We start from the raw sequence: 14290 nt of genomic DNA, 5'->3' as shown, positions 1-14290 counted from the left end.
TTATAATAATTTCACTGTAAAGGAACAGGTAGCTACCTCTTCTCCATTGCTCTCTACTTAGGTCTCAGGTATATCATTTATACCTTATCATATTTAGATGAAAATGGTCGTGTCCCACTAGATTTTAAGCTCTCTCAGTTCACATTTTTATATTTTTGCTACCTACTTCAATGCCTGACACTACAAACTGTAACTTGGTAGATGAATTGATTTAGAAGTGGGTTCTAGTGATTTATAAACAAGGTGATTATAATGTAATAAGAATTTTAAAAATATAAGTGGGTTGAGGCATTTTAATGTGATGTCCTTCAAGGCATTAGCTTCAAGTGTGATGCTGTCCTTAATAAAAACATTTTAAGTACTCCAATTAGAGAACTGTCTCCACATAAACTTTTCGGGTCCAGTATCTAGCATAGTGCCTAGACATAGCAGGTGCTCAAAAAACTACTTGTTTTACCCAGAACCAACCAAATTTAGTCCAAGAACCTAATATTTGAGATTAGCTAATAATGTCCTATTCTTAAACCATAATAGTTATCAGAAATGTCTTTAAACGACTTCTGGCTATTTCTAAAACTTGGAACTATGTTCAAACAATGAAGATACAATTCTGAAAGAGGATTTCCATGTCCATTTTGAGTAATAACAGCAGTAATAGCAGGGTTAAAATAAATGTGTAGGTCCCTATGAGAATTGCTTTGAAAAGGAAAATACCCATTTGGCCATCTTAAAAAATACAGTTCTCAGATGGATAAATGAAGTCAAAAGGGCTTAGTTCTTGATTCTAAGCAGCTCTGCTAGTCCTAAACTTGGGATGGAATGTAGATTTCCCTCCTGGTCAAGAGCTAGTCCCCTCTTACCCAACCTGTAGTACCACTCCCCTTGTCTGATGAGCAGAACCAAGTGACTGAGAATTCTGCTACTTTCTTAGCTCTGTGACCTTAGGTAAAAGCCTTCCTTCTCTCTAAGCCCATTTCTTTATCTATAAAATGGAGTACTTACTTCCTCTCAGGGTTCTTTTGTGGATTAAAAGCAACAACACATAAAACACCTAGAATAGTGAATAAGTGTGTAAAAGGTGTCATAGGTATCATTCTATCCTTTTCTCCCCTCTATCCTTCCTCTCTTCCCATATGTACTGTTCCATTTAAAACAATAGTAATATAATAGTTAACATTTATTTAGCTCTTATTATGTGCCAGTAACTATTCCATGCACTTTACTGTCTCACACAGTCCAGTGAAATAGGGGTCATTAGCAAATCATAGGCTTATGGGCTGCAGCCCACTGGGGTTCCTGAGACCCTTTCCGGGTCAAAGCTATCTTCTTAATAGTCCTAAAGCAGGTACTAAAATGTTACTGTGTTCGAAGCGGATTTAGTTCAACTGATAGAGCGTCTGCCTACCATATAGGAGGTCCAGGGTTCAAACCCAGGGCTTCCTGACCTGTGTTGTGAGCTGGCCCACGTGCAGTGCTGATGCACGCAAGGGGTGCCCTGCCATGCAGGGGTGTCCCCTGTGTAGGGGAGCCCCACGCGCAAAGAGTGCACCCTGCAAGAAGAGACACCCTGTGCAAAAAAAGCACAGCCTGCCCAGGACTGGCACCGCACACACAGAGAGCTGACGCAGCAAGATGACGCAACAAAAAGAGACACAGATTCCTGGTGCTGCTGACAAGAATGCAAGCAGACATAGAAGAACACAGACAGCGAATGGTACGACTGGTGGCACCTTGCGGGGAATCAAGGCAGTTGCACCAAATGATATTAGTAGTCACCGCATTTTTCACCAACACATGTTCACAGATTTTTTTTAAAAGCCAGTTTTACTTATGAATGTCATTGATGAAGCAGCAAAAACTATTAATTTTATTAAGTCTTGATCCTTGCTTATACATCTTTTTTTTTTTTTTTTTTTTTTTTTTATGTACCAGGGCCAGGGGTGGAACCCCAGACCTCATATATGGGAAGCCAGAACTCAACCACTGATTCACATCGGCTCCCCTGAGTTGGTTTTTTTGTTTGTTTGCTTGTTGTTTGTTTTGTTTTGTTTTTAGGAGGCACCAGGGACTGAACCCAGGACCTCCCATGTGGGAAGTAGGCGCTCAGCTGAGCCCCTACATCTTAATATTCTGTGCAGTGAAATGGAAAGCATATATAGAGTACTTCTGCCTAGTGAAGTTGTGATGGTTGTCTTGAGGAAAAGCACTTGTTGGAGTTTGAGCTAAACTAGCTGCTTTTTTCATAAAAAATCCAAGGACAACTTATAGATAAACTAGTGTTGTTCAGATGTGGGTATTTGGTTCTCTTGAAAATTAACTGAGTGAGCCTGTCACTTTAAGAAAAACAGTTTTTGTTGTCAAGGGTAAAATTTGAGCTTTCAAGTGAAAATTTAAATTTTGGAAAGTTATCTACCACCCTGAGTTTGATGACTTCCTAATAACTGATTTTTCTGATGAGATGGGTGGGGAGATCAATGAATTCGCATTTGATGTTGACTAATGAAATGTGTCAGCATTTCTAAAAACTACATAACTTAGTGAACCAATATTTTCTAAATGACAAATGCATGATGTTACAAAATCATGCATGTGTGAAAGATCCATTCAAAGGGCAAGACTCAAAGACCAATGGATTTTACTGTAATAGAGTACATAAAGTTCACTGATAAAGTATCAGATTTCATGTTGCAACTAACCTTTAAGAAACTACCACTTACTGAGTTTTGGTGTAGCATCAAAGAAGAATATCTACAATTATTATAAAAGGCTATTAAAATACCCCTGTCTTTTCCAAATACCTATCTCTGTGAGGCAAGGTTTTCTTCATATACTTTAACTCAAACAATATGAGAATGCAAAATGCAGAAGCAGAGATGAGAATCTAGTTGCCTTCTATTAGACTAGATATTAGAGAGATTTGCAAATATGCAAAAACAATGCCAGTCTTCTCACTAAATGGCTCTTTATTTTGGAAAAAAAATTTTTTTTTCCACGAAAAAAAATTTATATTAACTTGTGGATTTTTATTGCTCTTAATGAATTAATAAATATTTTAAAAGCTTTCCTGTTTTAATTTCTAATACAGTAAATGCAATATATACAATCATTTATTTATTTATTAAATATTTATTTCTTTATTTCTCTCCCCTTCCCCCTCCCTGCCCTGGTTGTCTGTTCTCTGTGTCTATTTGCTGCGTTGTTTTCTTTTGTCCGCTTCTGTTGTTGTCAGCGGCACGGGAATCTGTGTTTCTTTTTGTTGCGTCATCTTGTTGTGTCAGCTCTTCGTGTGGGCAGCATCATTCCTGGGCAGGCTGCACTTTCTTTCCTGCTGGGCAGCTCTCCTTATGGGGCGCACTCCTTGCGCGTGGGGCTCCCCTAAGTGGGGGACACCCCTGCGTGGCATGGCACTCCTTGCATGCATCAGCACTGCGCATGGGCCAGCTCCACACGGGTCAAAGAGGCCCGGGGTTTGAACTGTGGACCTCTCATGTGATAGACGGAAGCCCTAACCACTGGGCCAAGTCCACTTTCCATATACAATCATTTAAAAGCTCTTGGGGGGTCCTCAAGTTTTTGCGTTTAAAAAATTCCTGATACCAAAAGTTTGAGAATCACTGACTTATGGAGATTGAAAACTTGCCCAAAGTTCACACAATTAGTAAGCAGTGGACCTCTGAGACAAACCCAGGCAGATTGACTTCTAAAGGCAGTGCTCTCATTGTTACTGTTTTGATGCAGAGTTTCAAAAATATCTCCTCTTACCTCTGAGAAACTGGGAACGCATCATGTCAGATTTGGCATTTCCAGACAGTTAAGCAAAAAAAGATGTGTTCCTAGTTTTTGTTGATATGCTTATAAGAGCCTTAGTGAGCTTTGTGTAGTGGCAGTATTGTAGCCAATGAGGTTTACAATTATTATGAGGGGTGATTATTGCTAATTGAAAACTTTTCCCAATACTCCACCATGACAACTTGAAATATAGTCAACATTGGCATTTTTTTTTTAAAGATTTATTTATTTTATTTAATTCCCCCCCTCCCCCGATTGTCTGTTCTCTGTGTCTATTTGCTGCGTCTTGTTTCTTTGTCCGCTTCTGTTGTCATCAGCGGCACGGGAAGTGTGGGTGGTGCCATTCCTGGGCAGGCTGCACTTTCTTTTGTGCTGGGCGGCTTCTCCTTACGGGGTGCACTCCTTGCGCGTGGGGCTCCCCTACGCGGGGGACACCCCTGCGTGGCAGGGCACTCCTTGCGCGCATTAGCACTGCGCATGGGCCAGCTCCACACTGGTCAAGGAGGCCCGGGGTTTGAACCGCAGACCTCCCATGTGGTAGACCGGCGCCCTAACCACTGGGCCAAGTTACACTGGCAATTTTTGACAGTCTCTTCAGAGACTGCATAAAAGGAGAAAGAAAAAAATAATAAAAATAAGAGCCTTACTGTTCAATGTTTTCTAATTATGGATACAAAGACCTCTGGAGCCCTTACCCTGATATTTCACAGAAGTAAAAGATGAAAAGTTTTTATCTTTATAATGTGAATAAAAAGAAGACAACCCATTTCTGTCTTGGTTCAGGCATCCTCTTATATCTCATTTTTTCCCCCTTTACCTCAACCCTCAGTAAGATATAATTTTTACATCAAACCCAGTATACACATTCATAAGTGTATATAAACCTGACACAAAAGCTTAATGAAATGATATCCTTACCACATGTGCTATTTTCTAATCTATTATTTCATTAAGAGGAGAAGTTGGCCATAATCCAATAAATGGATTTTACAATCACCTGAAGTTTAAAAGGCTCTGCCCTATCAGAATGCTTGTCTAGGACAGAATATACCCAAGACTAAGACATGTTAATACAAGCAGTTCCCAATAATGATCAGAATCTTTCCAGCTTCATGTATTATTTGATTATTTGAAATGTGGAACATTTCCCATGAAACAAGCTGAAATGTGGTTGAGAAGGTAAGTAACATTTACTGAGTATCTATGACATATATTACCTTATTTCTTAACAATGGCCCAGAAAGGAAGGAATTATTATTCCATTATATAAATGAGAAATGAGGCTCAGAGAAGGTAAGTTACTATTTTTTCAAATAATAGTTTATGATGTAGGTTGTACAATATAAACCCTAGGGGAACCAGAAAGTATATTTTAAAAATATACAGTAACAGAAATGAGAAAGGGATCACTCAGATATATCACAAAATATCAACTAAACAGAAAAGGAGGTTGCAATAAAGGAAAAGAGAGGCAAGAAAAAAAAAAGATATGGCATACAAAACCAAACAACAAAATGGCTGAAGTAAGTCCTGCCTTTACAGTAATAACACTGAATGTTAATGGATTAAATTTGCCAATTAAAAGAGGCAGATGGGAAGAATGGATTTAAAAAAGCATGATCTAACTATATGTATTTCATAAGAGACTCATCTTAGACCCAAAGGTCAAAAATGAAATGATAGAAAAAGATATTCCATGCAAATAGTAACCAAAAGAGAGCTGGGGTAGCTATACTAATATTGGACAAAATAGACTTTGAGTTAAAAGCTGTTAAAAGAAACAAAGAAGGATACTATATATTAACAAAAGGGGCACTCCAACAAAAATAAATAACCCTCATAAATATACATGCACCTAACCATGGTGCCCCAAAATACATGACGCAAACTCTGGCAAAAGGGAGAAATGGACATTTCTGCAATAATAGTTGGATACTTCAACACACTACTAGATAGAACATCTAGACAGAAGATAAGTAAGGAAACAGACAACTTGAATAAATGATAAATGAACTAGACCTAACAAACATATATCAAACATGTTATCTCTGTCTAGCAGGATATACATTCTTCTTGAGTGTACATGGATCATTCTCCAGGATAGACCACATTTTGGTTCACATAACAAGTCTCAATAAATTTAAAAAGATTGAGATTATGCAAAGTATCTTCTCTGACCATAATGGAATCAAGCTGGAAATCAATAACATTTGGAGAACTGGAAAATCCACAAATACATGGAAGTTAAATAACACACTCTTAAACAATCAGTTGATTGAAGAAGAAATTGCAGGGAAATCAGTAAATATCTTGAGACAAATGAAAATGAGAATCTAACATCAAAACTTATGGGATGCAGCAAAGGAAGCGTTGAGAGGGAAATTTATAGCCCAAAATGCTTACATTAAAAAAAGAAGAGCTAAAATCAAAGACCTAACTGCACACCTGGAGGAACTAGAAAAAGAACAGCAAACTAATCCCAAGGAAAACAGGAAGAAAGAAATAACAAAGATTAGAGCAGACAAATGAAATTGAAAATAAAAAATACAATAGAATTAACAAACCCAAAAGTTGATTCTTGGAAAAGATCAATAAAATTGACAAACCCTTAGCTAGACTGGAAAAGAAAAAGGAAAGAAGCAAATTAAATCAGAAATGGGGGATAAGGGCATTACTACTGACCTCAAAAATAAAAAGGATCACAAGAGGATAGTATGAATAACTGTATACCAACAAATTATACAACCTAGATGAAATGGACAAATTCCTAGAAACACGCAAACAACCTACACTGATTCTAGAAGAAATAGAAGACCTCAAAGGACCAATTACAAGTAAAGAGAAAACCTCCCAAGAAAGAAAAACCCAGACCCAGATGGCTTCAGAGTTGAATTCTACCAATCATTCCAAGAAGAATTCATACCAGTGTTGTTTAAACTCTTCCCCCCCAAAAAATAAATAAATAAAAAATAAGGAACAGGGAGGGAACAGTACTGCAGCAGTTTGATATGGTTATGATTCCAAAAATAGATATTGGATTATGTTTGTAATCTGGTCTGTACCTGGGCGTGATTAAGTTATGATTAGGGCTTTGATTGGGCCACATTATTAGGGTGTTGTGTCCCTACCCCTTGGTGGGTGGGTACTCACAGATAAAAGACAAGGCAAGGCAGCGGACTTGGCCCAGTGGTTAGGGCGTCTGTCTACCACATGGGAGGTCTGCGGTTCAAACCCCGGGCCTCCCTGACCCGTGTGGAGCTGGTCCACGCGCAGTGCTGATGCGTGCAAGGAGTGCTGGGCCACGTAGGGGTGTCCCCCGCGTAGGAGCCCCACACGCAAGGAGTGCACCCCATAAGGAGAGCCACCCAGCGCAAAAGAAAGTGCAGCTTGCCCAGGAATGGTGCCGCACATACGGATAGCTGACACAACAAGATGATGCAACAAAAAGAAACACAGATTCCCGTGCCGCTGATAACAACAGAAGCGGACAAAGAAGATGCAGCAAATAGACACAGAACAGACAACCAGGGTGGGGGGGAGGGGAGAGAGATAAATAAATCTTTAAAAAAAAAAAAAGACAAGGCAAAGGACAGAGTTGGAGGTTTTGATGTTGGAGTTTGATGCTGAAGCCTTAAATTGGAGCCCCAGGAAGTAAGCTCACAGAGGAAAGAGAAGCCAGTCCCAATAAGAGAGGAAACCTGAGCCCAGGAAGAAGCAAGCCCTGGGAAAAAAGGAACCTTGAACCCAGAGAGAAGCAAGACCCTGGAAGGGAGGAACCCAGGAAGCCTGAACCCTCGTAGACGTTATCAGCCATCTTGCTCTAAATAGAATTTGGTGAAGGAAGTAACTTATGCTTTATGGCCTGGTGTCTGTAAGCTCCTACCCAAAATAAATACCCTTTATAAAAACCAACTAATTTCTGGTATTTTGGATCAGCACCCTTTTGGCTAATACAAGTACCTTCTCATTCCATGAGGCTAACATCACCCTCATACCAAAGTCAGATAGAGATACTACAAGAGAAGAAAATTACAGACCAATTTCTAGCAAATCAAATCCAACAGTACATTAAAAGAATTAAACACCATGATCAAGTGGGTTTTATTCCAGATATGCCAGGGTGGTTCAACATAAGAAAATCAATTAATGCAAAACATTAACAATTGGAAGGGAAAAAAGACACACGATCATCTCAATTGATGTGGAAAATGCATTTGACTAACTCCAGCATCCTTTCTTGACTAAAAAAAAAACAAACAACCACCAGAAAAATAGAAATAGAAGGAAACTTACTCAACATGATTAAGGGTACATATGAAAAACCCACAGCTGACATATTCATTCCCTCTAAGATCAGGATCAAGATAAGGATGACATTCTCACTACTGTTATTTAACATTGTACTGGAAGTTCTAGCTGAACAGTTAGGCCAGAAAAAGAAATAAAAGGATCCAAATTGGAAAGGAAGAAGTAAAACTTTCACTATTTGCAGATGATATGATCCTTTAAAGAGAAAGTCCCAAAAAGTCAATATGAAACATCTAGAGCTAATAAATGAATTCGGGAGGGGGGGGGGAAGGTGGTGGTGACTGGGGACCTCATATTTTTTGAATGTAATATTTTTTAAAAAATGAATTAAAAAAAATGAATTCAACAAAGTGGCAGAGTATGAGATCAATGCACAAAAAACAGTATTTCAATTGCCAAAAGATGGAAACAATTCAGGTGTCCATCAACCAATGAATAGATAAACAAACTGTGGTGTATATACACAATGAAATATTATGCAGCTGTAAAAAGAAATGACATTGTAAAGCATATGACAACATGGTTGAGCCTGGAGAACATTATGTTGAGTGAAGCAAGCCAGACAGAAAAGGACAAATACTGTAAGCTTGCACTACTATGAACAAAATATATTGTGTAATGTCATGGAGTTAATAACTTGAATATGGGACACCAGAAAATGGAATGTGGTTAGAGAATAGAAAGCTGAGGGTTAACTTGTACAGAATTGGTAAAAAGGATGTTTGGAAATGAATGAAAAGGTACTATTATATGGGTATGACAGTAGTTTAAAGGGAAAGTCTAAGGTTATGTATATTACTAAAAGGAAAGCTAAAAAGTGTAACATGGGACTGTATAGCAGAGTAAAACTGTATGTGAAGTATGAATATGGGTAAAATTGCATGTGTAAGACTCTTTTCTTTGAAGCAGAACAAATGTATGTTAATACTACAAGATGTTAATATCAGACACAAAAACATTATGCTAAGTGAAAGAAACCAGACACAAAGTACTACATATTGTATGATTCCATTTATATAAATGTAAATATAAATCAATTTATAAAGATGAAATTAGATTAGTGGTTATATAGGGCTGGGGAAGCAGAGAGGGCTTGAGAGGTGATGGCTAAGGGGTGTGGAATTTCCCTTTCTGGAGTAATGAAATTGTTCTAAAAATTGTTATGATGATGAATGCACAACATTGTGATTATATTAAAAGCCATTATACACTTTGGATAGATTGTATGGTATGTGAATATATCTCAATAAAACTGTTAAAAAAATAAATAAATAAATGTGCAAGAATAACCAGAAATAGCAGTAATGTACAGCAGGGGAAGCATAGATTGAGAGGTGATGAATTTTCTTGTTTGTCTGTTTTTTATTATTATTATTGAAATAATAAAAATGCTCTAATAATGATTGACGGGATGAATGTACAAGCTATGTGATTATACCAAATACCATTGATTGTATACTTTGGATGAATTGCATGCTTTATTATTATGTACCAATAAAATTGATTTGTTTAAAGAAAAAAAGTCAAGTGAAATAAATATCAGTCCAGCGACAAATGAGATTCAAATATCACTTTAATTGTAAAAGGAGGACATGAGGTTTATTTTACATTGTGATTTGTTAAAACTCAATGGCATTTTGTATATATGTGTATATTCTTCTGGCCAAATAAAACATTTTATTAAAATTCAAAAAAACCACACACACAAAAATAAAATGAAAAAGAAATCAGTAGTGTTTCTATATACTAGTAATGAGCAAGCTGAGGAGCAAATCAAGAAAAAAATTCCATCTACAATAACAACTAAAAGAATCAAATATCTAGGAATAAATAAGGGTCCTGTATACAGAAAACTACAAAACATTGCTAAAAGAAAACAAAGACCTAAATAAATGGAATGACATTCCATGTTTATGAATCAAAAGGCTAAATATCGTTAAGATGTCAATTCTACCCCAAATGATTTGCAGATTCAATGCAATCCTGATCAAAATTCCAACAGCCTACTTGGGAGAAATGGAAAAGCCAATCATAAAATTTATTTGGAAGGGTACAGAGTCCCAAATAGCCAAAATACATCTTGAAAAAGAACAAAATTGGAGGACTCACACTTTCTGACTTTAAGGCATATTATAAAGCTACAATGGTCAAAACAGTATGCACTGGCACAAGAATATATTGACCAATGGAATTGAATTGAGAGTTCAGAAATAGATTCTCATGCCTATAGCCAATTTTTAAAAAAATTTCTCTCCCACACACCACACACGTCTGCTCTCTGTGTCCATTAGCTGTGTGTTCTTCTGTGTCTACTTATATTTTTGTCAGTGGCACTGGGAATCTGTGTCTCTTTTTTGTTTTGTCATCTTACTGTGTCAGCTCTCCATGTGTATGGCATCACTCCTGGGCAGGCTGCACTTTTTTTGCACTGGGCAGTTCTCCTTATGGGGCACACTTCTTGTGCATGGGCTCCCCTACTTAGGGGACACCCCTGTGTGGCACGGCACTCTTGCACGCATTAGCACTGTGCGTGGGCAAGCTCATCACATGGGTCAGGAGTCCCTGGGTTTGAACCCTGGACCTCTCATGTGGTAGGCAGACGCTCTATCCATTGAGCCAAATCCACTTCCCCAATTGACTTTTGATGAGGCTGCTAAGTCCACTCAATTAGGAAAGAATACTCTCTCAAAAAAATGGTGCTGGGAGAACTGGATATCCATATGCAAAAGAATGAAAGAGAATCCCTATCTCACACCATATCCAATTGTAACTCAAAGGGGATCAAAGACCTAAATATTAAGAAACAGGACTATAAAATTTCCAGAAGAAAATGTAGGGAACCATCTTCAGGCTCTTGTGTTAGCAATGTTTTCTTAGACTTTACACCCAAAGCACAAGCAATCAAAGAAAAAATAGATAAATGGGACCTCCTCATAATTAGAAACTTTTGTACATCAAAGGATTTTTTCACAAAAGTGAAAAAGACGACTCACTTAATTGGGGAAAATGTTTGGAAATCACATATCAGATAAGGGTTTAATATCCAGAATATATAATGAAATCCTAAAAGTCAACAATAAAAAGACAAAAAACCCAATTTAAAAATGGGTAAAAGACTTGAATTTCTCCAAAGAGGATGTACTAACAGCTAAAAAGCACATGAAAAGATGCTCAGCACCACTAGCTATTGGGGAAATCCAAATCAAAACTACAGTGAGATATTTCACACCCACTAGAATGGCTCCTATTTTAAAAAAAAAACAGAAACAGAAAATTACAAGTGTTGGAGAGAATGTAGAGAAACAGGAACACTCGTTCATTGCGTGTAGCAGTATAAAATGGTGCAGCCACTGTGGAAGACAGTTTGGCAGTTCTTTAGGAAGCTAAATATACAACTACCACATCACCCAGCAATCTTGCTACTAGGTATATACCCAGAAGAACTGAAAGTAGGTACTCGAACAGATATTTACACTTCAATGTTCATAGTGGCGTGTCCATCAACAGATGAATGGATAAACAAAATATGGTATATACAGCCAATGGAATATTATTCAGCCCTAAAAAAGGAATGAAGTCCCCATGTATTTCACAACTTGCATAAACCTTGAGGATTACACTGAGTGAAATAAGTCAGACACAAAAGGACAAATATTGTATGATCTCACTGATATGAAATAATTAGAATAAGCAAACTCATAGAGTTAGAATCTAAAATATAGGTAACTAGGGGAAATATTGGGGGTAGAAAATGGGGAGTTGAGGCTTAATTGTATAGAATTTCTATTTAGGTTGATTGTAAAAGTTTGGAAATGGATGGTGGTAATGGTAGCACGTTATCGTGAATATAATTAATGGCACTGTTATCTATGCTAATGTGGTTAAAAGGGGGAAATTAAAGGTTATTTGTATTCCTAGAGTAAAAACTAAAAGAAGAAAAAAAAAAACCTAAAAGGTAAAACATTGTACTGCACAACACAGTGAACCCTGTTGTAGATAATGGACTATAGTTCATAGTACAAGAATGTTCTTTCATTAATTATAACAAATGTCTGACACTAATACAAGGTGTTAATATGGGGAAATATACACCTAATGTAAACTATGGATTATAGTTAGTACAATTTTAATGTTCTTTCATCAATTTTAACAAAGGTACCATATTAGTGCAAAGTGTCAAAATAGAGGTGTAAGGGAATGTTGTATTTTTTACATTATTTTTCTGTAAATATATAAATTCTATAATTTAAAAAATTTTAAAAAAGGACTTATTTAACAGTCCTTTGTATTGGGTGTTTTAAATGAGAAAATCTATGTAAATTGCTTCACACAGTGCCTAGAACATATTTCTCAATAAATGCTGGCTACTACTGTTAAAAAAAATAGTACAATTATTAAAAAGTACTATCAATTGTAAAATATATTCCACATCAATGCAAAGTGTTGGTGGTGGGGTGGCATATGGGAATCTGGTATTTTATGAATGATTGTTCTGTAAACTCACAACTTCTCTAATACAAAAAAATTTTTTTTAAGAATTCTATTAAAAAAAAACTGGGGATCATCCATGTTCTCACATACATACTTGAAGACATCATGTTGAATGAAATATGCCAGAAACAAAAATACAAATATTGTATGATCTCACTGATATGAAATAATTACAGTAAGCAAGTTCACAGAATAAGAAACTAGAGTATAGGTTACCAGGGGATGGGGTGGGGGCACAGAATGTGGAGTTAATGCTTAAATTGTATGAGCTTCTATTTGGTGTGATGGAAAAGTTTTGTTAATGGATAGTAGTGATGATAGCATAATATTGTGTATATAATTAATAGCACTGAATTAAGATATGTGAGTGTGGTTAAAAGGGGAAATATTAGGTTGTATGTATATCACTAGAATAAAAAATTTTTACAAAATACAGTGGACCAGAGCTTCTACTTTGGATGTATATAAGTATCACTTGAGAGAGCAGGGGTTAGCTAGAGACATTCCCATCCCAATAGGGAAGATATAGTAATTTCCAACTTGGAACAGTAAAGGAGGTGGTAGTGTTTGGCTCTTTTGCTCTCTGTGAGTGATGTACCTTATTTCTATATTTATTTAGCTCTCTGAAATCCTTCTCCTACCCAAGGAATACCAAGGAAAATGATATATACTGAAAAAACAATCTTTCCTTTTTCTCAGCATTAAAATAATTTTGCTAGTAAGGTTTAGGTATGAATAACCATTCTTGATACAAACGCCTAAAAAAGAAACTTTACATTTCTAAAAAATGGCAGGTGGATGGGTGGGGGGCTGGTTCCTGAGGGATCAGTCTGAATATTTCCCTCACAAGTCCATTTCTAGGCCTGATAAAGTAGCCCCCAAAATTAGGGGAGGAAGGACCTGCAATCCCCTTTCTGTCATTGCAAACCTATTGCCAGCTATCCACAATCATGAATGAGGGGAATCCTAGCGCCAAGCTGTAACCTTGACCAGTGACTCATCTGGGAGTAAAGGGTCATATATTTATATCTTTGTGGCTAAAAACTTATGATCAGCATGGGCTGCAGAACTTTAGCCCCAGGAAATGAAACCTTGAAGCAGCCATGTTCTTTCTCTTCTCCCCACCAACCTCCTGAAGTTTCCCTCTGCTCACCTCAACTTTTCTTACTTAGTACATTCCTTTTTTACTCCTCATTCTATGGCTAGGCATCCCTAAGCTAAAGCATGGACAAATAAACATTTTATTAGTATTTTATTTGTATTTTTGGAGAAGATACAGTTTCATAAGCAATAGAAAAATGTTCTGTTTTGTTTTTAAAAAAGAATCTATTGTCTTAGAAGAAGAAAACAAGACTCTTCAGCAAGGATTGGGCCAATTCAGACTGAAGGAACCAGTGAAGCAGAAGTTATTATAGGAAATCAGTTCAGATTTATCCAGTTTTAAGGAAAACACAAATGTCTTCTTGTCTAGTTCTGCAGGGCTCCAAATGAGCCATCTCAGCTTAAAACTGGTAACAAGGCTCACAAAGCAAGCCTCCAGGATCCCATCTAGTTTGAACACAGGGGTGGCTCACTCTCCAGGAGGTTGCATCTGTTTACAGAATTCATCAAATTGCTGTTGCTCCAGTTCTGTCATGACTCTGTTGAGGGCATAGATCTAAATGGGAGAAAAAGAAACGTTAACAATGGAAGCAGGTGCCCA

At 37.1% G+C, this 14290-nt stretch overlaps 1 non-coding gene across 1 annotated transcript; it reads left to right on the top strand.

Moving 5' to 3' along the window:
* The first annotated feature begins 3869 nt into the window (after positions 1–3869).
* Positions 3870–4016, top strand: LOC111760229 (U4 spliceosomal RNA). Its single transcript, XR_002793985.1, has one exon. It is a non-coding gene; the product is annotated as a U4 spliceosomal RNA (small nuclear RNA).
* Positions 4017–14290: the final 10274 nt, after the last annotated feature.

This window comes from Dasypus novemcinctus, chromosome 9 (genome assembly GCF_030445035.2).
Source record: "Dasypus novemcinctus isolate mDasNov1 chromosome 9, mDasNov1.1.hap2, whole genome shotgun sequence".
Classification (NCBI taxonomy): Eukaryota; Metazoa; Chordata; class Mammalia; order Cingulata; family Dasypodidae; genus Dasypus; species Dasypus novemcinctus.
The sequence above is the reverse complement of the archived record's forward strand: the minus strand, read 5'-3'. Positions and strand labels throughout refer to the sequence as shown.